Source organism: Suncus etruscus, chromosome 2, assembly GCF_024139225.1.
Source record: "Suncus etruscus isolate mSunEtr1 chromosome 2, mSunEtr1.pri.cur, whole genome shotgun sequence".
NCBI lineage: Eukaryota > Metazoa > Chordata > Mammalia > Eulipotyphla > Soricidae > Suncus > Suncus etruscus.
The window spans coordinates 165,459,824-165,487,460 of record NC_064849.1 but is presented as its reverse complement, the minus strand read 5'-3'; the positions used below and the strand labels follow the sequence as shown (position 1 = coordinate 165,487,460).

At 39.7% G+C, this 27,637-nt stretch overlaps 1 protein-coding gene across 1 annotated transcript in view; it reads right to left on the bottom strand.

Moving 5' to 3' along the window:
• The window catches only part of FER (FER tyrosine kinase), a 430,623-nt gene extending 404,588 nt beyond the window's left edge, over positions 1–26,035 (bottom strand). Inside the window, exon 1 of the mRNA XM_049769126.1 lies at positions 25,973–26,035. The gene's annotated coding sequence lies outside the window, so the exon portion shown is untranslated. The remainder of the gene's footprint in view (positions 1–25,972) is intronic.
• Between the last annotated feature and the right edge of the window lie 1,602 nt (positions 26,036–27,637).

Below are 27,637 nucleotides of genomic sequence, written 5' to 3'. Positions count from 1 at the left end.
AGTAACCCCTGAGCGTTACCGGGTGTGGCCCAAAAACCAAAAAAAAAAAAAAAAAAAAAAAAAAAGAAGGAAAAAGGGGCTTACATAAAAAACTTACTGACACAGCTTATAAAATTAAAAATTAATCAAAAAAACAACCAAAAATAGGTAGGCAGAAGAAAATAACAAAGCTTAAAGCAGAAATTAACAAAGTATAAATCAAAATAATAATCCAAAAGATCAATGAAAGCAAGAGTTGATTTTTTGAAAAATAAACAAGATCGATAAACCACTAGCAAAACTCACAAAGAGTGGGACAAAGAGAAACTTAATAAACCAGATTAGACATAAAAAGTGAGAGATACACTACATATACTACAGAGATTCAAAAGTAATCAGATACTAATTTGAGAAACTCTGTGTCACAAAACATGAGAACTGGAAGAAATGGATAAATTATTTGACTCATAATATTCCACTGCCTCCCCCTTTTTTCTTTTTTCTTTTCTTTTTTTTTCCTTATCTTCAAACAGAACCACATAACTTGAACCATCCTGTTCTGCCTCACAAATTGAGGGGGAAATAATGGAGGGCATCAAGACCAAACAGTCATATGAACATTGAGTAGAAAATAAAAAGGATCGGGCCCGGAGAGATAGCACAGCAGCGTTTGCCTTGCAAGCAGCCGATCCAGGACCAAAGGTGGTTGGTTCAAATCCCGGTGTCCCATATGGTCCCCCGTGCCTGCCAGGAGCTATTTCTGAGCAGACAGCCAGGAGTCACCCCTGAGCACCCATTAGATAAGGGGCTAACATCTAAAATATACAAGAACTCAACAACAACAAAAATCTAGCCCCATCAAAAAAAAAATGAGAAGACATGAACAGACACTTCCTTAAAGAAGAAATACAGGTGGCCAAAAGGCACATGAAAAAATTGTTCCACATCACTAATCATCAGAGAGATGAAAATCAAAACAAAAATGAGGTACCATCTCATGCCACAGAGACTGGCACACATCACAAAGAACAAGAACAATTAGAGCTGGAGGGGATATTGGGAGAAAGGAAGTCTCATTCACTATTGGTAGGAATGCAGTCTAGCCCAGTCTTTATGGAAAACAATATAGAGACTCCTCAAAAAAAACAAAAACAAAAACAAAAAAAATCTGGAAATTGAGCTCCCATATGATCCAACTATATCACTCCTAGGGACATACCTAGGAACAAAAATCATAATACAAAAATAACAAAAATGCCCTCTGCATGCCTATGCCTATGTTCATTGCAACTCTATTTACAATAGCCTGAATCTGAAAACAACCCAGATGCCCAACAACAGATGAGTGACTAAAGAAACTGAGGCCAGAGAGATAGCATGAAGATAAGGTGTTTGCCTTGCATGCAGAAAGCCAGTGGTTCGAATACCGACATTCCATAGAGTCCCCCAAGCCTGTCAGGAGCGATTTCTGAGCATAGAGCCAGGAGTAACTCCTGAGTGCTGCAGGTGTGACCCAAAAACAAACAAACAAAAAAATTTAAAAAAGATTCTAAGTATATTTTAATGCAAATATATTTTGGATGTGCTTGTAAATGACAGATGTGTTTTTTCTTCTTTTTAAACTGTTGGGAGTAGGAGCCTAAGGTGCTCAAGGACTATTTTGGATTGTGTTCATGAGATCATTTAGTGCCAGTGATTGAACCCGGGATACCTGAATGTAAAACATCATATTCTGCCACAGATCTGTGCTATCAATTCCTACTCTCCTTCTTATGGTAGTAGCACCTCTGTTTTCTTCATTGAAGACCTTTCTCTTATTCTCAATGTAGTTTAGGTGGTATTAATCATTCTCATTCTCAAGTTCATAAAATAGATTAACTGCCTAGACCTAAATCACTATATATCTCCACCAAACAGTACTTCAGGAATTGGCATGTAACCCATTAAAATTGATAAGATTCAATCCCAACATTTTTTCAGAAATTAAGCAGAAAATTCTTACTGCAGCATAACTAACTGAACAAACATAATTTGAATGTCTACTTGACACTAAGTCAAACAAGATCTAAACTATGAGGAAGAAATAAAGAAAAATTGAAAATATTTTGACCTTAGATCTAATCACACCTAGCCACCTAACTTTAGGTGATTCAAGTAGGAGTAATTTTAGTTCTTGCAACATATAATTACTATTGGGAAATTTTTCTCTCTGGATTTTCCACATTACTCCAGTCTTCTGTACAAAAAAGTACCATACTATTAGTTGCATAATAAGACTTGATAGCCAAACACTCCAATGAGATTAAAAACCCCAGTGAATGAACCAGAAAAATAAAGTGGACAGGGCACTTGCCTTGCATGAAGCCAAACCAGTTCAATTCCCAGCCATCACATTTAATTCCCTGAATACCATCAGGAGTGATTCCTAAGTGCAGAGATGGGAGCCTTCCTGAGCATCACTGGGTGCGGCAAAAAAAAAAAAAAATTATATATATACACATAAAATGTTTTAAAGTGAGATTTGGTGACATACAAGTATTTTCCTGCCACAGAGGATATTAACATAGTTTTTTTTTTGGGGGGGGGGAAGGGGACAAATTACATATCTTGTTACTGAATGGGATTCGCTTACATTATTTATATTTTAGGTTACTAAGATTACCTGGATTTAAATAGCAAAGCTGCAAGTTCATATTCTGTGAATGTGACTGAAACCAGAAACAAAGACCAAAGAAAACCAGATACAAACAACATAGGAAAAGCAAACTTCTCTAGAATAAGAGCACTTGTGCTTGCCTCACCCACACTAAAGATAATGCCTCAGTTTACCCTTCCCAAAAATATCTAATACTTTGTTTAGATTAACAGAGTATGCTTCAGATGCCAGCCTAGGAGAGGATTTTGTTGTTGTTGTTGTTGTTGTTGTTGTTTTTCATTCAGGTACCAATCATTCCTTCAGGTCAGCAATCCACTTTCTCTAAAAGCTTCACTACTTTTTCCTCTATAAAAACTCTATTGGGGCCAGAGCAATAGCTCAGTGGTAGGGCATCTGCTTTTCACGTGGCCAATCTGAAACCAACTCTGGTTCGATCCCAGGCATCCAGTTTGCTCCCCAAGCCTGCCAAGAGTGATTTCTCAGCAGAGTAAGGAGTAACCCCTGAGCAGATGTTTCCCGCACCCCCAAAAAAATCTCTTATGATCAAACCAACAAGATTCTTATTTTGAGGACATGAGTCTGCTTCTCCCAGCCTGTCAGACTGTATGTAGCTAATAAAGTTCTTTCTCTATCCATCACAGAGTATCTCAATTCACGCTCTCAAGTGAATGAACAGAATTTGGCAAAACCATCTAGGAGTGGGGTTCTACTCTGGCAAGTCAGGAAATTTTCAGGTAAGTCCCTCTACTGATAGAGCCCTCTCTGCCTTTGAAACTGTCTTCTCATTTTCTTGACCCTTTGCAGGCTGTCTCCTATCATCCCTGTAGGGTCAGAGAAATAACTGTGGGTAAACTCATGAAGTGAGTGAGTGATGAGTGTGTGTGTGTGTGTGTGTGTGTGTGTGTGTGTGTGTGTGTGTCCACTTCTGTGTCCAAAAATGAGAAATAATTGTGGGTAAACTCATAAAGTGAGAGAGAGAGAAAGAAAGAGAGAGAGAGAGAGAGAGGGAGGGAGGGAGGGAGGGAGGGAGGGAGGGAGGGAGGGAGGGAGGGAGGGAGGGAGGGAGGGAGGGAGGGAGGGAGGGAGAGGGAGAGAAAGAGAAAAAGAGAGAGAGAGAGAGAGGGAGGGAGGGAGGGAGGGAGGGAGAGGGAGAGAAAGAGAAAGAGAGAGAGAGAGAGAGAGAGTGTGTGTGTGTGTGTGTGTGTGTGTGTGTGTGTGTGTGTGTGTGCGTGTGTGTTGTGCCTGTCCGTCCACTTCTGTGTCCAAAAATGAGGAAAATAGCCTTGGATGCATATTTAGGAACTCTCTTCTCGTCCTTCATGATGGAATCCTATCCCTGTGATATTGGACCAAGACTTCAAGTGCTCTCTAGAACTGATAATAGTACTTAAAGATTTTTACCTAGAACCCATGCATCAATTCATCTAATTGTGGCCACTTCTGTGTGTTATTTCCTAAAAGAGCATGATGAGTAAGAGAAAAACTAATCAGAAAATCTGGCTATTCTGTGAGAACTCTAGAAATTTAAGTCAAATTAGCAAACCAAGATAATTATGTGACCTTATTTAATAAGACAAGCCAAATTATTGATGAACACCAAAAACAGCAAATTGTGGTAATTACTCCTAGCCACTTTGGGAAAATTATCTGAATATTTTATTATTATGCCATGTTTTGCTTGTGTTATGTGGTACATGCTTTGATTTGGGGAGTTTTCTGTAAAACTGGTGTTTGGAAAAGCTGCCTCAGTTTCATGAGTTGGGGGATCCTGGCTACAATTTCTATTGGTATAGTTTTGAAACACAAAAAGCTAAAAATCTCAGTAAAGCAGTGGTCACTAAGGACTTTTAAATTTCAAAATCATGTAAATACTTTAAAAAATTTTTAGAGTCTAGGAACTGCTAGAGTGAGATAAGCCTTATCTACTTTTTGTGCCAGTACTGCTATATCTGAGACCTTCAAGATGGGAAAATTATGAGTAAGATGTAAGAGGAAGGGGCCAGAGAGATAGCACAGAGGTAAGGCGTTTGCCTTCCATGCTGAGGTTCGAATCCCATATAGTCCCAGCATCCCAAATGGTCCCGGAGCCTGCCAGGAGCGATTTCTGAGCATAAAGTCAGGAGGAATCCCTGAGCACTGCCGGGTGTGACCCAACACAAAAATCAACAATAACAACAAAAAAAAAAGATGTAAGAGAGAGGTAAAGAGAGATTATTTTTTGTTTCTTTTGTTTTGTTCTATTTAATCTTAGTTAAGGAATCTGAACTTAATCTTTTTATCACAAAATAGGAGAATCACTGTAGGGTTTATTCTACAAGTCAAGACCCACATTCAACTGGAAATTAGGTTCCTTTGTCTTACAAATGAATGTTTGATTTCAGAAGCATCAAGAAAAAACTATTAAGTAAAAGTACAGAACTATGGAAATTAAATCAAGAAAAGTTCCTGTGTTTTCACAAACATTGACAGTTTAAATAATTTCTTGTATAAGTATCTGAAGCTTTAATAAAACCTGAGACTCTTTGGTTTCTGAATGTATGCAAATTTCCAACATTCATTTTGTTACTGGTGTATTTCATTTAGTTATATTTTCAAGCATCAAAATACTTATGATCTAAGGTAATTCCAGCAAATGAAAACTGAAATGTAATAGTGGTAGGGGAGGCAGCGGAGGGAGGGGACTGGAGAAATAGTACTATATAGGGTAAATATAAAGTTGAAAATGGATTATGGGGGCCAGCGCCGTGGAATAAGAGGTATGGCGTCTGTCTTGCCTGTGCTAACCTACGCTAACCTACGACTAACCAGGGTTCGATCCCCAGGCATCCCATATGGTTCCCCAAGCCAGGAGCAATTTCTGAGACATAGCCAGGAGTAGCCCCTGATTGTCACCGAGTGTACCCCCCCAAAAAAAACGGATTATAAAATCATTATGTTGATTAATCAAAACTAGTGTTATCTAAACAGGGAAGAAAGTGGCTTGGTCTATTTTAAAGGGCTTTTGACTAATATGGAGTCATAAATGGAGGAGTCACATATACTAATGCCTGTAAAATTTACATACAGGTCAGGTAAATTTCAAAGGAAATGTTCATAATAAATCAAAAATCTATAGGAATTTATGGTCTCTGGGATTTTGGTAATATAGTTTACAAGCTACCTAATGAAAGCAAAGAAAGGATTATTTCAGGAAAGATAATGATTTCAGTTTTACTAAATTAAGATTCCACCTCTGATAAAACTAAAGTCACAGTTCTTCAAAATAGACTATTTCGAAGGTGCATCTTAAAATATTTTCCAAATCTCTTGAGAAAATCGAATTGTATGAAGTCTAGTAAAGGAAGATCACTGAGTAGGCTATTTTATTCAAATATTAACAACTAAATTTAATTTACATTTAAAATTAAGGGTTAGACATATAGGACTATAGGTTTGTTTTAAGTAAGAAATATAATGGGGACAATTTATTGGAAAAAAGACAAGTCTATCATAGGATAGAATGTGAGTGTGAAAGATATGTAGGAGGTTTGAAAATTTAATTTTAATAAAACTGATTTTAATAAATTTGATTATTTTAATAAATTGATTATTCAATCTGCCCATAAATAAAAATGCTAATAAAATAATATATATTTCCTATCAATTTTCCTTCATTTTTAATGAAATATCTAGTCTGTTTTAAAAGAACCAACGTGCATTTACAGATTTGAAATATCTACAGTTAAAAAAAAATGGGCCACTGAGGATTGCTTCATGGTAAATTGTGCAAGTATTTTAAACCTTTTAACACATTCCTAAAAATTCAACATTCTCAGGAAAGAATAAAATCTTGGCTAGTGTTCAAAGGAAAAGTAACCCCTTATTAAATAGGGGTTCCTAAATCATCCCATAATAAATTATTTCTCTTCGCTGGAAAGAGACATACATATAGATTAAACCTAATCTAAATTGACTGAGAAGCATTTGGGAAGGGGGGCTGGGGCCACACCTGGTAGCGCTCAGGGTTTCTCCTGGTTCTGTGCTCAGAAATCACTCCTGGCAGGCTCGGGGACCATATGGGATGCTGAGGATCGAACCTGGACCAGCCAAGTGCCAGGCAAATGCCCTTCCTGCTGTTATCACTCCAGCCCTAAGAAATATTTTCTATGCTTCATGAGAAATATAAGACAAAATTTTTATCCATTTCAATACAGATAAACTTAACAGTAGAACTGAAACATCCATTTTTCTCTCTTTAACACTTCAGTATTTTTTTTAATACTTCACGGCAATCCACTTGTATAAATTATTTGAGAAATGGCTAAATTTCTGCGACTTTGGAATGTCAGAGACATTCTACTTTAAAAATGAAGATTAACCTAAATAAAGAGAAAAAGAGTTTGGTTTGGTTTGGGTTTGGTTTGGGAACCACTAGGCAATGTTCAGAGTTTACTCCTTGCTCTGCTCTCAGGGCTTCCTGGGGTGCTTGAGAGAAAGTGTGTACATGTATAGATGTGTGCGCGTGCACACACACACACACACACAATATATATATATATATATATATATATATATATATATATATATATATATACATAGACATCTATCAGAGAGAAACAGGTTAATGTTTTGTAAAGTCTCCAATTTCACTAGCATGATGACAGTGTAGTCCTACTGAATGTCTCAGAACACTTCCTAACCTCGAGGATTACAATTAACCTCAATTACGAGTGTTAAAGTTGGATCTTGATGGTAAACAACTCTTCTGTATAAAGTCATGATCCTGTATCATACTAGTTTAATTTAAGCCTAACATTTCATCATATTCCTTAACTTCTAGATATGAGTTCTACTATCAGATCAGGGGTCTTCAAACTTTTTAAAGTGGGGGCCGGATTACGGTCCCTTAGAAAGATGGAGGGCCGGACTATATGAGCTACTAATTCCTACTCACACTGCACATATCTTATATAAATAAAATGAAAACCATTTATAAATAAACAGATCATGCACCAGTATTTCAATGGGAACTGTGGGCCTGCTTTTGGCTAATGAGATGGTCAATGTCCGGTTCCATATTTGTCACTGCCAGCTGTAACAAGTGATTCAAGTGGGCATCAGTTAATCTTGATCTGGTTGGAGATTTCAGATGTTTTATTCTTTTTTTTTTTTAATTTTTCTTTTTTTTTGTTTTTGTTTTTGGGCCACACCCGGTAACGCTCAGGGGTTACTCCTGGCTATGTGCTCAGAAGTTGCTCCTGGCTTGGGGGACCATATGGGACACCGGGGGATCGAACCACGGTCCGTCCAAGGCTAGCGCAGGCAAGGCAGGCACCTTACCTTTAGCGCCACCGCCCGGCCCCCAGATGTTTCATTCTTAAAAAGTCTGTTCACAGGCATAAGTGCTACCAAAGATGGTTACCATTTTGAGTGCATGGTTCCTGATATTTGGATATACATTGAGTGTATATGCTGGCAGGTATCTTGGCAACCAAACAGCGCTCACTGCTGGCTGGCCGGATCAGACTTCTCTGCGGGCCACATGTGGCCCGCGGGCCGTAGTTTGAAGACCCCTGGCCTAGATAGATCTGGAACAGGCTGGCTTGCCATTCTGGCTACAACGGCAGGAGAGTCCAAAGACTAGAAGTATACTTGGTTAAAGTACAATGTCTTAATCAAAAGAATCTATGATTCTCTGGAATTAGAAAATTAAAAAGACTTGCTGAGGCATTTAGTTTGGAAAATAAGATCAGCATTCTCTAGGAGAAGCAACCTTGTTCTAATTTGATTGCTATGTGCTGCTAAGAATGCAGACTTCTAATCTAGGTCGTACTTGATCAATAGAAACTAACTCATGTGAAATAAAAATATCAAACAAATTCTGAGCCTAGGTGATCACGTAAACGCAACTTGAAGTTGCAAGTATAAGAAATGTATTTATCTGGGGCCAGATATATATATAAATCTAACCCAGGCCCGGAGAGATAGCACAGTGGCGTTTGCCTTGCAAGCAGCCGATCCAGGACCAAAGGTGGTTGGTTCGAATCCCGGTGTCCCATATGATCCCCCGTGCCTGCCAGGAGCTATTTCTGAGCAGACAGCCAGGAGTAACCCCTGAGCATCGCCAGGTGTGGCCCAAAGACAAAAAAAAAAAAAAAAAATCTAACCCCATCAAAAAATGGGGAGAAAAAATGTCCTGAAAGAAATACAGATGGCCAAAAAGCACATGAAAAATGCAACTCATCACTAATAATCAGGGAGATGCAAATAAAACAACAATCTCACACCACAAAGACTAGCATGCATCACAAAAAAAAAAAAAAAAAAAGAACAACCAGTCCTGCATGGATGTGGAGAGAAAGGAACTCTCACTCACTGCTAGTGCTAATGAAAACTGGTCCAGATTTTCTGAAAAGCAATATAGATATTCCTCAAAAAGCTAGAAATTGAGCTTCCATATGATCCAATAATACCACTTGTAGAGATATATCTCAGGAACCCAAAAACAAAATACAAAAATGCTCTCTGCATTCCTATGTTCAGCACAGTACTATTTATGATATCCAGAATCTGGAAACAACCCAAGTAATCTGTCAGCAACAGATTAGAAGCTAAAGAAACTGTGCTATATCTATACAATGGAATACTATGCAGCCATTAGGAAAAATGAAGTCATAAAATTTGTGTATAGATGGATGGACTTGGAGACTATAATCCTGAGTGAAATTAGCCAGAGGGAAAGGGCTATATAGCATAGAATAATCTCACTCTTTGTATGACATAAGAAAAATAAAAGACAATATGGTAATAATATCCAAAGACAATAGAACTAAGGGTCAGGAGGTCCAGCCCAGGGTAGGAAGCTCACCACAAAGAGAGGTGAATGTAGTTAAGAGTAAAGAAGAATCTTCTAGGACAATGATAGCTGGAACTGAATTCTCTGAACAAGAACTCGGTGCTGAAAGGGGAGAAAGTGACACACAAGGCAGTCCTCATTGACAATGGTGCAGACCACAGTATCAGACCACAGTGTCAAAAGGGAGAGGGAAAAAAAGGGAGAATAAAATAAAGAGCAAATTGCCTGCTCTAGAGACAGGTGGGGGATGGAGGAACAGACTGGAAGCAGGATATCGGTGGCAGAAGTGTGCAATAATGAAACATGATGTACATTATATGACTGAAATGCAACAATAAAAAATTTTGTAACCACAGAGCTTAAATAAAGCAACTTATAAAATAATAACACCATTATGAAATATAAACAATTTTCACAAATTTTCTTTTACTGAACTTTTTTTTAAATAATTCCACTTGCCATCTTGTTATAACAAGTAATATAAAATACATTACTTTGTACCTGCGAATGGGTCAGGCTTGGTGGTGGGGTTAAGAAACTGGGGACAATGATGGAGGTAAGGTCACAAAGATGGTGGGATTTGGTGTAAAATTAAATGCCAGAAACTGTATTGTGAACAACTTTGTAGAAAATGATGTTTAAATAAAGTTTAGAGGAAAAAAAAATACCAAAAGTAAGTGTAAAATACCAAAATCTATCACTCAAAAACATGTCTACCCTCCCACAAAAAAAATTGCTTATTTAAAAGATATATGTGCATCTATATTCATTGTAGCACTTAGTACAAAAGCTTTAGATTGTTTTCAACTTAAAGTTTAAGTAACTGATGAGTAAATTTAAAAAAACTGTGGTGTATATATACACAATGGAACAGTATGCAGATGTAAAAAAGGTTAAATCATACAGTGTGCTACAACATGGATGGAATTGGAGGGTATCACATTAAGCAAAATAAGTCAGAAGTAGGACAAATACTGGATGATGTCACTCAATTGTAGTAAAGAGACCAAGCTGAAATAGTACCAGACAATGACTTACCCTTGGCTTTGAATATAAAACTGATTACCATGCAAAGCAATGGGAGAAAATGGAGTGGTCTAAAGACCAGATTAGAGGTGATATTGGGACAATGGTAGAGGGGAGTAATTTTGTACATCAACACCATACATTTTAACATAATTGTAATCATGTGTCCTAAACTATAATTGAAAATTAATAAAAAGTAAATTCACACCACCACCACCACCCACCCCTCCACCACCACCACCACCACATACTACCACCAGAAAAAAAAACACACAAAAATACCAGAGAAAAAAGAAAAAACAAAAATAAATAAATTCAAAGCTACTCTCATAGGAGTAACCTTGAAGCTATAATGTAGTTCACTTTTGTAAGGATATCTTTCCTATAAGATAAATTTATTGTTTTTAAACCTTCCCCATCAAAATAACCCTGTTCAACACTGAAAAGTGAGATTTGAGTCAATATCCCTTTTCTAAAATGAACTGACAGTGAGGACAAAAACAACTCTTATAAAATTCCTAGCTATAAAATAGTTTTTCCATAAATTAAATTCCCCAAAGAAAGGGATAATTGGTTGTTTTCTCTTAATGTAGGTCTCCTCACTGCTTCATTCCATGATGCTTTATCCAGCAGAGCATATTGGCTCAATCCTCCAAGTTCTAAAGAAATGCAAGGAAATACCTTTAGGAGGAGCTGGAACTGTCCAAAGAAATTAGGAACATCAACCCAATAGAACAGAACTTCTTAAATTTGTACCACTGTGACCCTGAGTACATAGTGTATAAAATATTAATAAATAACTAATGTATTTTGAAACATATTTTTAAGATGATTTAAAGATTTTCCACAATATTACATGATGTTACATGACCCGATATGGAATCACAATCCCCATTATAACAATGACTCTAGATAAGGATGCTTGAACTTGCCTTGCCCTTTTCCCAAAGCGTAAGTCTACTTTGTGTAGTTTCCTAGATTAGACCAGACTGCCTCATTGAATCATCACAACATTTTATTTTTTCATTCTGGCAACTACTGGTCTGCAATCCACCTTTATTAAAAAAAAAAAAAAAAAATGTCCTTCCCAGTTCTCTTTCTCTATAAAAATCAACTGCTGTGACTGAGCCTGCCATCTTCCAATCTGCGGGCCAGTTGTCAATAATATAGGTCTTTCTCTATCGTTTACTATGTATCTCAATTGATGCTTAAGTGCCCTTGGTACTGGACCTTCACAGTTACATGTTACATCAGGAATTTGACTTTGTCATCATGATTACAAAGTTGGCATTCTATGTTAATGGATTAAGCACATGCCTGAATCTGTAGCATATATACTCAATGGAATAGTTCTCTGCTACTTTAAAAAAATTGGGAGGGAAAATCCAAAAATGATCAGGACTCTCTGATCCTGACTCTATGTTTAGAGATCATTACTAGAGGTGCTTAGAAAACTATATACGGTGTCAAGGATAGAGCCTAGGTTGGGAAGGCAAGTCCTTCAAGCCCTATACAATCTCTCCGAATGCAAAAAAAGATGAATTTTTAAATAAAGAAAATGGACCTTGAGGTTATGCTAAAAGAAATAAAGACATAAAAGAATAATTCAATGACTATTCACAGAGAATATAATTAAAAACATAAACATAAAACTAAATTCTAGACTCAATAAAACTATTATAATTACTATAAAGAAAGGGGAGAGAAGGTAAAAGGAATAGACAGAGTGGTAATTTTGGTGATTGACTAGCACTGAAATTTGATGATAAAAGTGGTGGCAATTACATACATTTAAGGATTTAAAGCCAAAGCCCTAAAACTCCATAATAGTGCAAGACAATAATTTTTTAAAAAAAGCATTTTTAAATAAGGCATATTAGAGAATAGCTCCATGACTAAAGGTACCTTTCAAGCAAGAGTATTATATTTCAGATGTGTGGAGTATATTACACAGGTGTGGAGTAGCATCAAACTACCATGACTTTGTCACCATTAGTGCCCCCATTCTAGTCAATGGTATGTGATCCTGGAACATGGCCACATGTGTTCAAACATAATAATTAAAGAGGTGTGGAGGGACTAGACTGATACTAAAGAGGGTAGGGTGCTGACTTGCACACACATGGCTGACCAGGTTCAATTCCCAACACCTTATGGTCTCACAAGCCCACTAAGACTGATCCCTAACCACAGAACCAAAAGTAAGCCATTAATACTGCCAGTTATGGTCCCCACACTTCCCCCCCAAAAAATGTGTGGGCACTGCAACTCAAGTGGCAAAGAACACATTTATGAATACCACAGAGATGGCCAATGACTATTATATCCAGAATACATACAAGCATCACAACTGAAAGTGTGAAACCCTTATTCATGCACATGAATACGGACCATATATGATGTCTAATCATATTTTTTTATCACCATAACCCTTAAATATCACAAGAGCAGCTATACAAGAAAGGGAATGAGATAACGGGAAAGATGTCTAGCTATTATCCTTTTAAAACTAATTGTAAAGTCTCAAAAGTATAATCACATTATCCTACAAATAGGGAAATTATATATAATTCACAACATTTAAGAATCACATAATCTAATAGTCAAAATGTCTTTAAAATATTACTGCTAAATGTGGGAGAAGTTGGATAGAATTTATGAATATAAGACTTCTGACATGTCAAGAAATCAATCTAAAAGCCATGAGAATTTTTATAGCACTCCATAATAATTTCATAAGTCATATTTTGTTTCCCTAGGTGTGGCAGATTGACTCAAATCCAGATCAAAGAATCATCAGACTGAACATTCCATTTTTAAAGCTTATTTAAAAATGTCTACTTTCTGGCTAAAATCCACCATTCTTGGGCCTACCATTTTTTTCCTAGAAGCTGGCTTTTTTCAAGAAAATTTATTCAATGAAAATCTTATCATTTGACAAAATTATAAGATAGTACAAATTCAAACAGAAAACAAGGCTGAGGCAAGACACATCTCCAGAAAATTAGCTGGGTCATGCATAGCTTAGGGTTTCACTTCTAATAAAAGGAATTTACTTCATCTGAAGTGCAAGTATTTCAACGTGGACCTTTAGTATCACTTTCAAGCAGCTGCAACTATTTAAACTATTTAAATAATTAAGTCAAACTGGTGATGGTTTACTATATTTGGACATTTGCATTTATTTCAAATTTATCATGCCTATCATACTTAAATACAAACCCCAGATATCCCTTTATAGCTGGATCTCCTTAAACACATTATTTATACTAAAATTGGTTTCAAATTACAAAAAAAGAGAAAAAGAAAATCACAAAATCTATCAAGATAAAAGTATTATGAAATGTAGAACAAATGTCCAAAATACTAAACAGTTTAACAGGCACTAAACAAAGATTAATAAACCTTTTTCATAACAAAATCTAAATCCTTGTAATTTTCTTAGAGTTTTGGGCTGGAGGGAGAGCATGGAAGTAGGACATTTGCCTTGCATGCAGAAGGACAATGATTCGAATCCCAGCATCCCATATGGTCCCCCGAGCCTGCCAGGAGCGATTTCTGAGCATAGAGCCAGTAGTAACTGAGCACTGCCGGTGTGACCCAAAAACCAAAAAAAAAAAAAAGTTTTACTCAACTGGGATCTGGAATAATATAGCAAGTAAGGCATTTGCCTTGCATGCAGTCTGACCAGGTTTTGATCCCCTGCATCCCATATGGGCCCTGAGCACTACTGCTAAGAGTAATTCCTGAACATAGAGTCAGGAGTAACCACTAAATATTGCCCAAAAACAGAAAAACAAAAACAAAAAGTAAAGTTTTACTCAAAGAAACTGCTTCTACTTTAGAGGTTAAAATTTGAAGTTAGGAGGTATTTATGTAAGTTTTTTAAAAGCTTCATTTTGTAAAATGTTTCTACTATATATAAATGTAATATTCTTTGTAATTTTTCTTTTTACATAAGCAACAAATGTTTGTAAATAATTGCATGCTATTTGATATTAATAATTGTTGAGACAATGGTATTTTGTTTGATTCCCCTTAATTATTAAACTGCTGTCAATATATTATACAAGAAGTTTGACTAAGATAGAATGGCTATGAAATGTGACAGTGACTAGATCTTCATTCATTATTGGAGAGTTCATCACATACCACAGATTCTCTAAAGCAATCAAAAGGTGAAGCTTAAAATTTTCCCTTTCAATGGCTAAAAAAGGTGGTATAGTGGGTAGGACACTTGTCTTTCTCACAGCCAAACCAAGTTCAATCCCAACAAATAATATGGTCTCCAGAACCCACTAGAATTAATATCTGAGTTTAGAGTCAGCAATAACCCCTGCGCATGGCCAGGTGTGGCCCAAAACAAAACAAAAAACATGTTCCTTGCTGGTCTCTAGGGGTTGTACTACAAGCTTTAACTATAAGAGCTCCTGGGTTTCATTTCTGGCACTATGTGCCCCCCCCCCAACACCATTGGGAGCAATCCAGAGTACAAAGCTAGAAAAAGCTACTGAGCACCTCAAGGCATGGATCCAAATCCAAAAATAAATTAAATAATTATATTAAAATATTTCCTTTCCAGGGTTAGAGTGATAACACAGAGGGTAGAATGTTTGCTTGCACATCAAACCCCAGTTCGATCCCTGGCATCCCATATGGTCCCTCATTCTATTTGATTTCTGAGTGCAGAGGCAAGAACAAATAACCCCCGAGTGCAAGGGGTATAGCCCAACACACACACACACACACACACACACACACACACACACACACACACACATACACACACACAATAGAAACAAAAATGTTTCCTTTCCTCCTTCCTAATAAAGAAAAATTTGTAGAAATGTTAGTGAAAGTTAAAATAATTAACATACGTAAAAACGTAGCTAGAAAGTGTGTGATTTTGAAGGAAATCAAGACAAAATCAAAACACTGTAAATATTTTTCATGAAGAGATGTGAGAGCTAGTATGACTAACCATTAACCCATTTGGTACCAAATATTGGTCAATATTCGGAGAAGATTCAGCTGTATTTTCTTTACATATAGAAGTTGGGGGGGGGGGCCGGAGAGATAGCATGGAGGTAAGGCGTTTGCCTTTCATGCAGGAGGTCATCGGTTCAAATCCCGTCGCCCCATATGGTCCCCTGTGCCTGCCAGGAGCAATTTCTGAGCCTGGAGCCAGAAATAACCCCTGAGCACTGCTGGGTGTGACCCAAAAACCACAAAAAAAAAAAAAAAAGAAGTTGGGAAAAAGGTCCAAGTGACAGATGTAACTTGAGACATCCAGAGACAAACTGGCCATTCAGAGAACAGAAAAGTACACAAACTACAAAAATGTTCAACTCCAAAGAGAAATCTACTTAAGAAACAGCAGCATACTATAACCAAGTACGAACTCTTCAACCTTGTGACAATGCAGTAGGCTTTACGATAAGCCAGAAATACTCTTTTGTTCTGCAAATTCTAGGATACAGAGTCAAGAATAAGAACCTCTGTGTTATACTAAGAATGTAAAAGAAAAATAGAAGCTCTTCATATTGGAATTTAAAAGAAAACAACTTTAATGATTCAAATCCTGTGTAAATAATAGTTAAGAGTGTAAAAGAATGGATCACTTAAACTTCTCAATTAAATCGGACTGGATGTGGCCAGAGTGGTGATGCAAGTGGTAGGGCGTCTGCCTTGCACACGCTAACCTAGAACAGACAGCGGTTTGATCCCCCAGAGTTCCTAATGATCGCCCAAGCCAGGATCAATTTCTGAGTTCACAGCCAGGAGAAACCCCTGAATCTCACCAGGTGTGGCCCAAAACCAAATGAAACCAAAAAAATCTGACTGTATTTTTTTCTAGGTAGTTTCATCCAAGGGGGGTGTGGATTTTATGGCTGAAACCCAATTATGATCATGTTTGTAACCATGGTGCTTAAATAAGGAAATTATTTAAAAAAAATAAATTCACAAAAGCTGGAGATCTTCAACATGCTAATGTGAAAGATCAATGAACTTGGGTTTTCCAAGTAGTCAACTCTACTATATACCATAACTATTATATCCAGGCTGGAGAGGTATTTGAAAACATCTCATTCATAGCAATGAATATCTCAAAGATATTTTGTTGAGTCAGTATAAGAGCAATTTTTAAAGAGGAAACTAACATTTATTAAGCACCTACCATGTAAGTCTAGAGCTTTCATCTATAACATTGCGTAAAGAGCATTTTTATGTATTATCTATTTAGAATGCTTTCAATATTGAGTTGCCTTCTAAAATCATTACAGAAATATTTAGTGTCAGTGTAATGATCTTACATAGCTCAATGAGCAGAAGTGCATGCTATGCATGCAGGAAGCCCTGGTTCATAGAAAATAAAGTCTATGTTCTTTAAGAATCGAATTCTATCTAGAACCCAAATTCTAAAATAGAAATATTCATAAAATATTGCTGACTAAAAATAACGATAGATTAGTAGGAGAAATTAACATTCAATATAAGTTTTATTTTATCTAAAGATGAATTCAAGTTCTGTTTGCAAACCCAATTAGCGGGGATCGGATTTGGAGGGCGGGCACACCACACAATGCTCACCTCTGTTTGGGGGTCGATCCTGGCAGTAATCGAGTCATTCTGCAATGTGGAATATCAGCAGATCATGTGCAAGGCAAGCACCTTAGCCCTGTACTATTTTCCCATTTAAAGTTTAAGGTTGGGGGTGGGGAAAAAAAATAAATAAAGTTTAAGGTTATTGTTGTTGTCTTTTTTTTTTTTAACAAATTCTGTAAATGTTGTATAAGTGGGAAGAATTTTTATTTATTTTTTATTTCCTTTTGTTTGGGGGCCACACCCAGCCGTGCTCAGGGCACCATATAAATGCCAGCGGCAAACATGGGTCAGCCATGTGCAAGGCAAGCACCCTTCCTGCTATAATATTACTCTGGTCCCAGTGAAGAAAATCTTTCGTGTGTGTGTGGGGGGGGGGGGTTGGGTCACACCCGGCAGCGTTACTCCTGGCTCTATGCTCAGAAATCGCCCCTGGCTGGCACGGGGGCCCATATGGGATGCCGGGATTAGAAACCACAGACCTTGTGCATCTGTGGTCGGCAACCTGCAGCTCGCGAGCCACATGCGGCTCTTCTGTGTGCAGGGCGGCCGCTCCAGGAGTCAGGACTCTGCTCCCTAGTCTCTGTCGGTGCCCGCCCTTGTGCAGCCCCGGCGGCCGGCTCCACACAGCTCCAGTCAGGTCATGTGGTATCGGGGGCAGGACTTTCTGTGTGGCGCCATGTGGTATCGGGGGCAGGACTGTCTGTGTGGCGCCACACTCTGCTCCAGTCAGGTCATGTGGTATGAGGGCCGTGACTTTCTGTCCGGAGCTGCGGCGTTGAGGCAGCATCCTCTCTGCACTACAGACTGAGGAGCAACAGAGGAGAGAGCCGTGTGTGGGTCAGTGGCTGCATCGTGGTGCCTGATGAGCCACTGTCCAGCCTGGACCCCCATCCTCTCCCCTGGGGGACAATATATGTATCGGGGCCCTGTGAGTCAGAGCTTCACGCATGTTTTTAATCTAGGAGCCAGCAAAATAAGTTAGTGGTTCCGAGGTCAATATATAACAGTACCACTGAGGACTATTTGAGTGAACCCTGCTTAAAATATCCATGATGAGCCCCACTAATTTTATAATACTATTTACACACACATAAGATGCCATATATGCGTCATCCACAGATCCCCCCATAACAGTGCATCATCCACAGATCCCTCCATAACAGTGCATCATTCTCAGTTCCGCCATGACAGGGCATCATCCACAAATAACAGTGCGTCATCCACCGATAAATACCAGTGCATCTTCCACAAATAAATAACAAGAGGAAACTTTTTGAAATGTTTTGCTTCCTTATTATCAGAAATCAAAGCATTTTTCCTTGAGAAGGGTATTCACTATCCAGAATTAACAATCAGTGGATTCAAAAACCGCATTTCATGGTGGATGTTACTTCACATCTAAATCAGCTTAATCATAAACTACAGGGGAAATAAAACACAATTTTTTCTATGTTAGAAGTTATTTCGTTTGAAAACAAATTATCTGTTTTTGCTCAAGATTTGGACAGAGAAACTTTGATTCACCTTCCAAGCCTGTTGAAACATCGCCAAGAAAATAATTCTGATATTGACATTACCTATTTTAAAACAGCACTTTTAAATATGAGGGAAGCTTTTCTCAAGAGGTTTCAGGATTTCAGAAACAACAAAGTGACTTTGGCCTTTGTTAAAAAAAAAAAAAACCCTGGATGCCACTGTAACGGAATTAAAATTTTTCTCCCTTTAATATCGACATTGGCAACTTTGAAATGCAATTGCTGGATTTAAAAAGCAAAGAACTGTGGAGCTCAAAATTTGAACGTCTTTGTGCTAATTTAGAAAGATTGGAGAAACACAAATGTGAACTTAGTTCACAGCACAAGTGGTCTGCTTTGAAAGACCTGCAGAAGGAAGAAACGTTGATTTTTAACACCTGGAATAGTATTCCTGACTTATATAATCAACTAAAAAAGCTAGCGTTTGCCGTTCTTTTCTTGTTCGGATCTACATATTTATGCGAACAATCATTTTTAAGCATGAATCTTATCAAGAATAAATTGTGAAATCGTCTATCGATGAGAACCTGGAATTGTGCCTAAAATTAAAAAAAAAAAAAACCAGCATACAAACCTAACTTACTCAAACTATCCAAGGAAATGCAAGGCCAATGTTCACATTAGTGTTTGTGACTTAGTGATTGTCAGGATGTAATTTTCTCTACATTGTAAGGCAAATTTTATGGAATGTAATGTTATCGATAAATAATATCGTTCTAAAGTTTTTGTTTTATTAGTTGTGTTATTTGTATCCTCCCGACCTATGTGGATATTTGCATGCAGAATATTCTCAATAAAAACTTATTGAAACTAAAAACAGTGTACCATCCTATGTATTTTCGGTTTTAAACATGTGGCTCTTGGGGCCGGAGAGATAGCATGGAGGTAAGGCGTTTGCCTCTCATGCAGAAGGTTGGTGGTTCGAATCCCGGCATCCCATATGGTCCCCTGAGCCTGCCAGGAGTTATTTCTGAGCACAGAGCCAGGAGTAACCCCTGAGCACTGCCAAAAGCAACAAAAACAAAAAATAACAAAAAAACAAACAAACAAAAAAAAACATGTGGCACTCAAAATAAATTTCAATCGTGGTTTGGCGCGATTTGGCTCCATTGAAAAAAAAAGGTTGCCTTAACTCCATGCTATCTTGCTGGCCCCTGGAAATCTTAACAGAGATTTAACAAATTTAAAATGTAATCATTAGTTTCTGTTCCTCTTTTAAGTAGTAATTTGTGGTTAACAGAAAAGAAAATTAGGGCAGCAATTAAGAGCAAGTGAAGCCACAGAAGCCACAGAAGTCCACCCTACACTCTCCAACAGAAATAGCCTGGCTTCAAGAATGAATTCAAACAATATGACCTAAAACTTCTTAGGTGGGACCAGAGTACAGGGTGAAAATTGTAATATTCTCTGGGACCGGAGATATAGCATGGAGGTAAGGCGCTTGCCTTTCGTGCACAAGGTCGGTGGTTTTAATCCCAGCATCCCATATGGTCCCCAGAGCCAGCCAGGAGCAAGTTCGGAGCATAGAGCCAGGAGTAACCCCTGAGCGCTGTAGGGGTTACCAAAAAAAAAAAAAAAAAAATTGGAATAGTCTAAAAATGGAGGTAGGACAAGCTCCCCAACATCCATCCCACTATTAGAAAATCAAGTAGCCTCTGCCCACACCCACCACCTTCCTAGCAGAAAAATGACCCAGCTCTTCTACCAACCTTGAAGAGAAAATAAAGACTGGTATGTAGACTCTTCCCAGGTAATCTGGTCTAGGCTAGTAACACCTTTAAGGCATTCTATAAATGGTTGGGAGCAAATTCCTCTTTCTGACTTAGGCCACAGCAGCCACTGCCACACAAATACACTCTCACAGAAATGGCCCAAATCGTAACTTAACTGCCAAACCACCAGATCTATACATTCTGAATTGCTTGAGATTGTGTGACACCTAAAAATGTCATCCTACTGTCATCCCAGTAGTATCACAGAAAAACTGATGGGAAAGTTACATAGAAATCCATTGAGCTCAGTGAGATGAAGGCTTAGCTAACACCAACCACAGCCCAATAAATAAATCCTTAGATACTGACTTGAGTAGCAATATGGAGAGATATAACAATTATTTCAAATTGACCCTTGTTGATTTATATTTTGATAATTCCATTTGCCTCTGTATATTAACAAATAATCTGAAGTAAATGTTTGTGCCTGCAAGGCAGCAGGTTAGGATTGTACGTTAAAAGCTATGGGCACCGGTGAAGGAAAGGTCACACTGGTGGTGGGATTCATGTTTAAACATTTAACTCCTAAAATGACTCTACTATGAACAACTTTAAATCATGGTGTTATATAAAAAAATTTTAAAGAAAAATAATTTATAAATTTAGACAAACATATTAAGAATTAGAACACAGGGGCCGGGTAGGTGGCGCTGGAGGTAAGGTGTCTGCCTTGCAAGCGCTAGCCAAGGAAGGACCGCGGTTCGATCCCCCGGTGTCCCATATGGTCCCCCCAAGCCAGGGGCGATTTCTGAGCACATAGCCAGGAGTAACCCCTGAGCGTCAAACGGGTGTGGCCCAAAAACCAAAAAAAAAAAAAAAAAAAAGAATTAGAAAACATTCCAAGTATATTTCCAATTATCACTGGAAAAACAATTTAAAAAATTTTTTTATTTAAATTTTAACAATTTGAAAAAAACATTGAGCTGAAATATTTCTGATTATTTGCTCTGTACAAATGAAAAAAAAGCCATTCAATTTAAGTAAACTCACTCTTTTAATATCCTAATCTAAAACTTAAGTTTAAGTCTAAGACTTTTAGAATAATGGGATAAGCACAGCAATACACAGAAACAATATTAAAGCTATAATGTAAAGAACTAAATGTGGAAGTTGGAAGTAGTGTATTTGCATAAATTCCACAGGTTGTCTGGTCTCTTTTTCCTAATAATCTTTATGAGGCAACTTTAACAGTCTCACTTTATTGTGGTTTAAAAAAATTTTTTTTAATTAAGCTACTATCTAACATCCCATAAGATAAAATCCTAAGCTCTAACTAAAACTCAGATCACCTGGCTCCAAATTTGTGTGACTCAAGAAAAACCTACATTAAAATTTTGTCTTTTAATTCAACCCCTCAAAATGATGGGAAATATCATGTTTATAATAAGTGATGACTAAAAATTAATCAATTTGCTAAGTTTGTGTGACAATTTAAGAAATAAATCCATGTCTAACATTTAATTTTGAAATTGAATGTATACTATCCCCTCTAATGGAAAATATGAAAATTTTGTATAAAGGTATTAAGTAAATATAATCTTAGCTATTCTGAATTCTAAAGAATTTGAGTGGCCTCTAATTTGTCAGTCAAAATTAGTTCATATAGATAGGGTTATATTTGTACTTATGAAAATAAGTATAAGCAGGGGTCAGAGCGGTGGCGCGGAGCGGTAAGGTGTCTGCCTTGCTGGCGCTAGCCTAGGAAAGACTGTGGTTCAATCCCCCAGCATCCCATATGGTCCCCCAAGCCAGGAGCAATTTCTGAGCACATAGCGAGGAATAACCCCTAAGTGTCACAGGGTGTAGCCAAAAAATAAACAAAACAAAAAGTATAAGCAGATAGCTACTTGTGTTTGATTCTTTCCTACTAACTATAATTTGTTTGTTTCATTCTTCCTCCAGAGCCCTCTTCTAATTTAGAAGAACTAAACTCAATCATGTGAGTTTAGATGCAAGTGTAGATAGATACACTACAATAAAGATCATAAAATTGCAATGACTGGTATGTTACAGAAGCAGAAGTTTCAGTTATTCTTAGAAACATTAACTATATTGTCAACTCCTTTCTCTAGTTTTCCAAATTTACCTTAAGGCATTTAGCTTTTATAATTATAGGAAAGGAAAATGAAAGGAAAGTTGGAGGGAGGCAAGGAGGTGTATAAAAACTCAGAACTTTGATTAAAAATAACCAGTAGGGTACTTGCTTTGCACATGGACAACCCAGGTTTAATCCCCAGAATCTCATATGATCCCTGAGCCCTGCGAGGAGTGATTCCTGAGTGTAGAACCAAAAGTAAAACCTGAGCATCACTAGGAGAAAAAAAAAAGTGGGAGGGGGGAGGAAAGGTGAAAGAGAGGACTGGAGGGGTGGGGAGATGAGGGGAGAGTAGAAGAAAGGAGAGGGGAGAGGGGAATAAAAGGGAGGGGAAGAAAGCTGAGGGCTGAGGATGCCCTGAGTATTATTGGAAGTGCCACCTGAAAAAAAAAAATCTAAGCATAATACTCTTTCTAGACTTCCAAAATATAACGATATTCCTTCTAATTTCCTAATGATGTGATAAACTAATAAGCATGCATAAGTCAACTGAGATGTGAAAAAACAGTGAGGCAATCCAAACACTTTAAATTCAGAGACACAGTCCTTAAGTTCAATATTTAATAAATTAAGTTTAGGGCAGGAGAAATAGTGTAGTGGGTAGGGTACTGGACTTGCCAATAGCCAATGAGAGTTCCATCCCAGCATTCCCTTTGCCCCACCAGGAATGATCTCTGAGAACAGAGCTAGGAGAATGCCCTGAAAACCACTAGTGTGGTCCAAGAAAACAAAAGTGGCTCAGAGGTTGAGTACATTATACCTTACATGTATACATTATGCCTTGCTTTCAATCCCCAGGACAATATGTAAAGTCATACTAATGAGGTAAATATGAAAAACAAAATTTTGATATACTAGGTCAAAAATAAGATTTCAATACTCAAAGAAAAGGGTGTTTTTTAAGTTGGGAAAAACTATAAATATAGTACCCAAACATATGAAAATGTATAATGTTTGAGTAAAAGTGGTGGTGATGGAACCCAAACTCAGGGTCTCAGCCCTGTGAAACATGTCCTGAATTACCTCTTCAGTCCTTTACTCATTTATATTCTTATTATAATCTGAAGCTCTGTATTAAATAGTCATTAAGCTACAACATATATCATTAACTATACCTGAGTGTGCAGTACTATCAATATGCTTCCTCTAATTTATTTCCTATTTCAGTGCCAGAGAGTACAGAAGGAAAGTAAGGGGCTGCCTTACATGCAGCAGATCCTGGTTCAATCCCTGGCACTACCCAGAGAGATCCCAAGTAAACAGCAGAGAATAAGCCCATAAGCACCACTAGGTTTTCTCCCAAAACTCTCCAAATTTTTATTGCATTTTTCATAAAATTTTACATTTGAAAGCTTCCATTTTCCATTACAAAGCTTCTATTTCCCATGATTGAACAATTAAGTATGTAACTAAAATTCTGCATAATTTCGTCTAGTCCTCAAAGTGTGCTTCAAACAAAGACATTGATTTTAAAAATAAAATGTTGAGAAACAACACAACAGATAAGGTGCGTACTGTGCACACAGCTGACCCAAATTCAGTCCCCAGTACCACATACAGACTCCTACAGCCTTACCAAAAATTATCCATGAGCACAGAGCTAGGAGTAAGCTCTGAGCACTGCCAATGTGAAAACAAAAAGTATGAAGCCATACTTCAAAAGGAGTCTAAATATTATCTGTAAAATAAGTTCAGTAGGGGCCGGAGAGATAGCACAGCGGCGTTTGCCTTGCAAGCAACCGATCCAGGACCAAAGGTGGTTGGTCCGTCCCATAGGGTCCCCTGTGCCTGCCAGGAGCTATTTCTGAGCAGACAGCCAAGAGTAACCCTTGAACACTGCCGGGTGTGGCCCAAAAAACAAATTAATAATAATAATAATAATAATAATAATAATAATTTCAGTAAATTTTCTTTCATTCCTAAATTAACAAAATGCAACCTGAGCCTTGATGAGAAGGAACAAAACTCATCTGAGTCTTGGTATAAAAAAAAAATGAGTTCCAACTCACCAGACTATATAACATTCTCATGGAATTGAGTTTTTAAAAGTATTATTTCTCGTCTCCCAACATGTTAAAAATGTCTCACAATATTTTGCCATAATAGTCTTGTTTAAAAAGCAATAGTACTGCATTCATTTTTAATATTTACTTGCAATAACTATTTAAAAATTTTGTCTGCATAGATGAAAGGTATTCACCATGCAACTTTTTCTGCACTGAAAAGAGTTGTATAATGAAATAGTGGAAGGAAGGTAATGACCATCTGAGATGTTCAGAGAGCAGATATCAATTCAAAATGACATGAAAGAGATATGACTACCGAGAGCATCAAACATTCCCAGGCTACTGACATCAATCTTTGAAGTAGTCACAAATTAGGTCCATGAGATCCTAAATAATTTTTACAATCTACAGATTGAAAAGTACATTCTGGTCGTTAAATTTAAAATTGGTCTGTTTATATTGTTACTCACTGCTTACTGTAAATACATACTTTATATATTCACAATATTGACTGTTCCCACTATTCTTTTAGAGGGAGTAACTCGTCTTGAGATTCTGATTTCAGAATAACTAGATAGAAAAAGAGGGTGCTGGGGCCCGAGACCTACAGGAGTGAAGATTCTTGGCAGGCAAGCAGCTGTCACCTGTTGTATGCCCAACACCAAGCATGCCGCCCAGAGCCCCGAGCACACAGCCGGGAGCAGCCCCTGAGCGCCCTGGGCTGCGGTCCCCCAAAGGGCAGAGGCAGTGGCTGGTTTGTGGGGCGTCTGGACGCAGGGGACTGTGCTCAGGGAAGCCCCTGGGGTGCCGACTTAGCCCCGTGCCAGGCAGGACCCACTTGCGGCTCTGGCCCCCCAACCTTCCGCCGCCGTACGCAACTGGCGGGTCCCTGCACGTGCCGTGGTTTCGGGGTCCTCGGGACCCCGGGGCGGGAAGGTGGGAAGGCGGGCGGGGGCCCCGGCGCACAGCGCAGGAAAGTGACAGCTGCCGAGCGCCCGCGAGACGCCCCAGGGCTGCCCCAAGCGGCCCGGCCTAGGGGGCCCGGGCCCACAGGGGAGGCCCGCAGACGCCCCTTCCCGGCCCCACACCCCGAGCCCGAGGCGGAGGGCGGGGCGCGGCCGGGCCCGAGTTCCCGGGGCCGGGCGGAGGGGACCGGCGCGCGACCGGCGCAGGTCGGGCCCGGGATGGGCGGGCGGGCGGGCGGGCGGGGGGCACCTTGCCGCCTGCCGCCCGCCTCCCAGCCCAGCCCAGCGCAGCGCAGCGCAGCGCAGCCCAGCCCGGCCCAGGCCGGCCCGGAGGGAGAGGCAGGCCGGGCGGGCCGCGGCAGGGCGGGGGTCGGGGTGCGGGCGGGCAGCGCGGCCCCCCGAGGGGCAGCGGCGTCCCCCGCTCGCGGCCGCTCCCCGCCCGGCCCGGCGTCGCCCCGGGCAACGGCGCCCGCCGCGCGCGGGCCGCACGCACCTACCTAGGACCTGACAAGCCGGCGCCCCTCGGACACTGGGCCCGTCGCCACCCGCGTCACGGGGCCGGCGCGGCCAATCGGCGCCCCCGGCCGCGCCCCCGCCGGCCAATCCGCGCGCGCTGCGGGCTCGGGCTCCCGGCCGCCGCGGCCAATCGGCGCGCGCGGGGGGCGGGCGCGGCCGAGGCCACGCCCCTCGCCCTGCCCCGCCCGCCCCGCCCGCCCCGCCCGCCCCGCCCCTGCGCGGCGCGGCGCGGCGCGGCGCGGCGCGGCGCGGCGCGGCGCTCCCCTCCGCTCCGCTCCCGGACCCGAGCCGCGCGCCTCCGCCCGAGCGTCCCAGGAAACGCGGCGCGGCGCGGCGCGGCGCGGCCGGGAAGAGCCGGCTGCGGAGCTTTTCCTCTTTGTGTCCTCCTGTGTTTGGCTCCGGTGGACGGTCTGGACGTGGAAAAGCACAGAGGCGCGACTCGGACCAGTCTGCTTTGAAAGCGGACTCTTGGGACGAGTAATGGGCTCGGCTGTTGGGAAGAGACTTCGCCTCAGGAAGCGCGGAGGGCTCGGCGCTCGGAGCACCGACGCGTCCGACGAAGCCCGCGAGCCTCGCACTCCGCCGCCGAACACCGCGCAGGCGGGGCCGGAGCTCCGGAGCCTGCAAGAAGGACCTGACACTTGGCAGCAGGACCTGTCAGCCCCGCAGTCTGGCTGGGTGTGGCCCGAGACCAGCCAAAACCAAAAACAAACATGTCTATATATTTATCTGTATAGATGTACAGGGTTGTACATATATATGTGTGTATACATGTGGTATATACGCACACGCGCGCACGCACGCACGCACACACACACACACACACACACACACACACACACACACGCAAATCCTGTCAACTAAGACTTGGTATACGGACTTCCTCCAGGTTCTGGGGATTTGGTCCGTATCACGTCCCATGAGACCTTGCCCCTATCACCCTGCGTTTGTTTAGAAAAGGCTCCTAGCGTTGCAAATGTTCTCCCAAGTTGCAGAACTCCTTCCTGTCATAAAAGCACTGAAGGAACTTTTCCCCCTTCTGGCCATTCCCAACGACTAAGTAAAAAGATGAATCGATGTGTGCAATATGTCTTATCGAACTCCCATCTTTAAGAACTATTGTTCACCTTGAAAACATATAAAGAAAGGGTGCTTATCTTGGCTGCTAAAAAGGGCGTCATCTTTTTCCTTTAAGGACCATACCTCCCAGTACTCAGGGTATTCTTATACCTTGGAAACCATATTTGATGCGAGGGATGAAACCAATTGAATCTCATACTCACTGCATTCTGGTTGCATTTCTTCACTGCCTTTAGAAAGACAAATTATAATATTGAAAGAAAAATTTATTTTTAATTATATTTCCCCAACGGTGCCTATATCCCAAATTAGGCAACTAGGAAATTAAAGAATTACTTTTCAGCTTTTTATTTATTTTAAACCAAAGATAATCTGGCATAAAGTGATACCTTATCACTTAACCACAAATAAACTCAATAGGCACACTAATGTAATGTTCAGTATGTATTTTGTAGTAATTATTAACTTCACCAATAAGTTAATAGTTACTTATCTAAATAAATTTCTTTAAAAATGTTTTAAATAGAAGCAGGATCAGAGTGGACTCTTGTGGCCAGTCACACCAA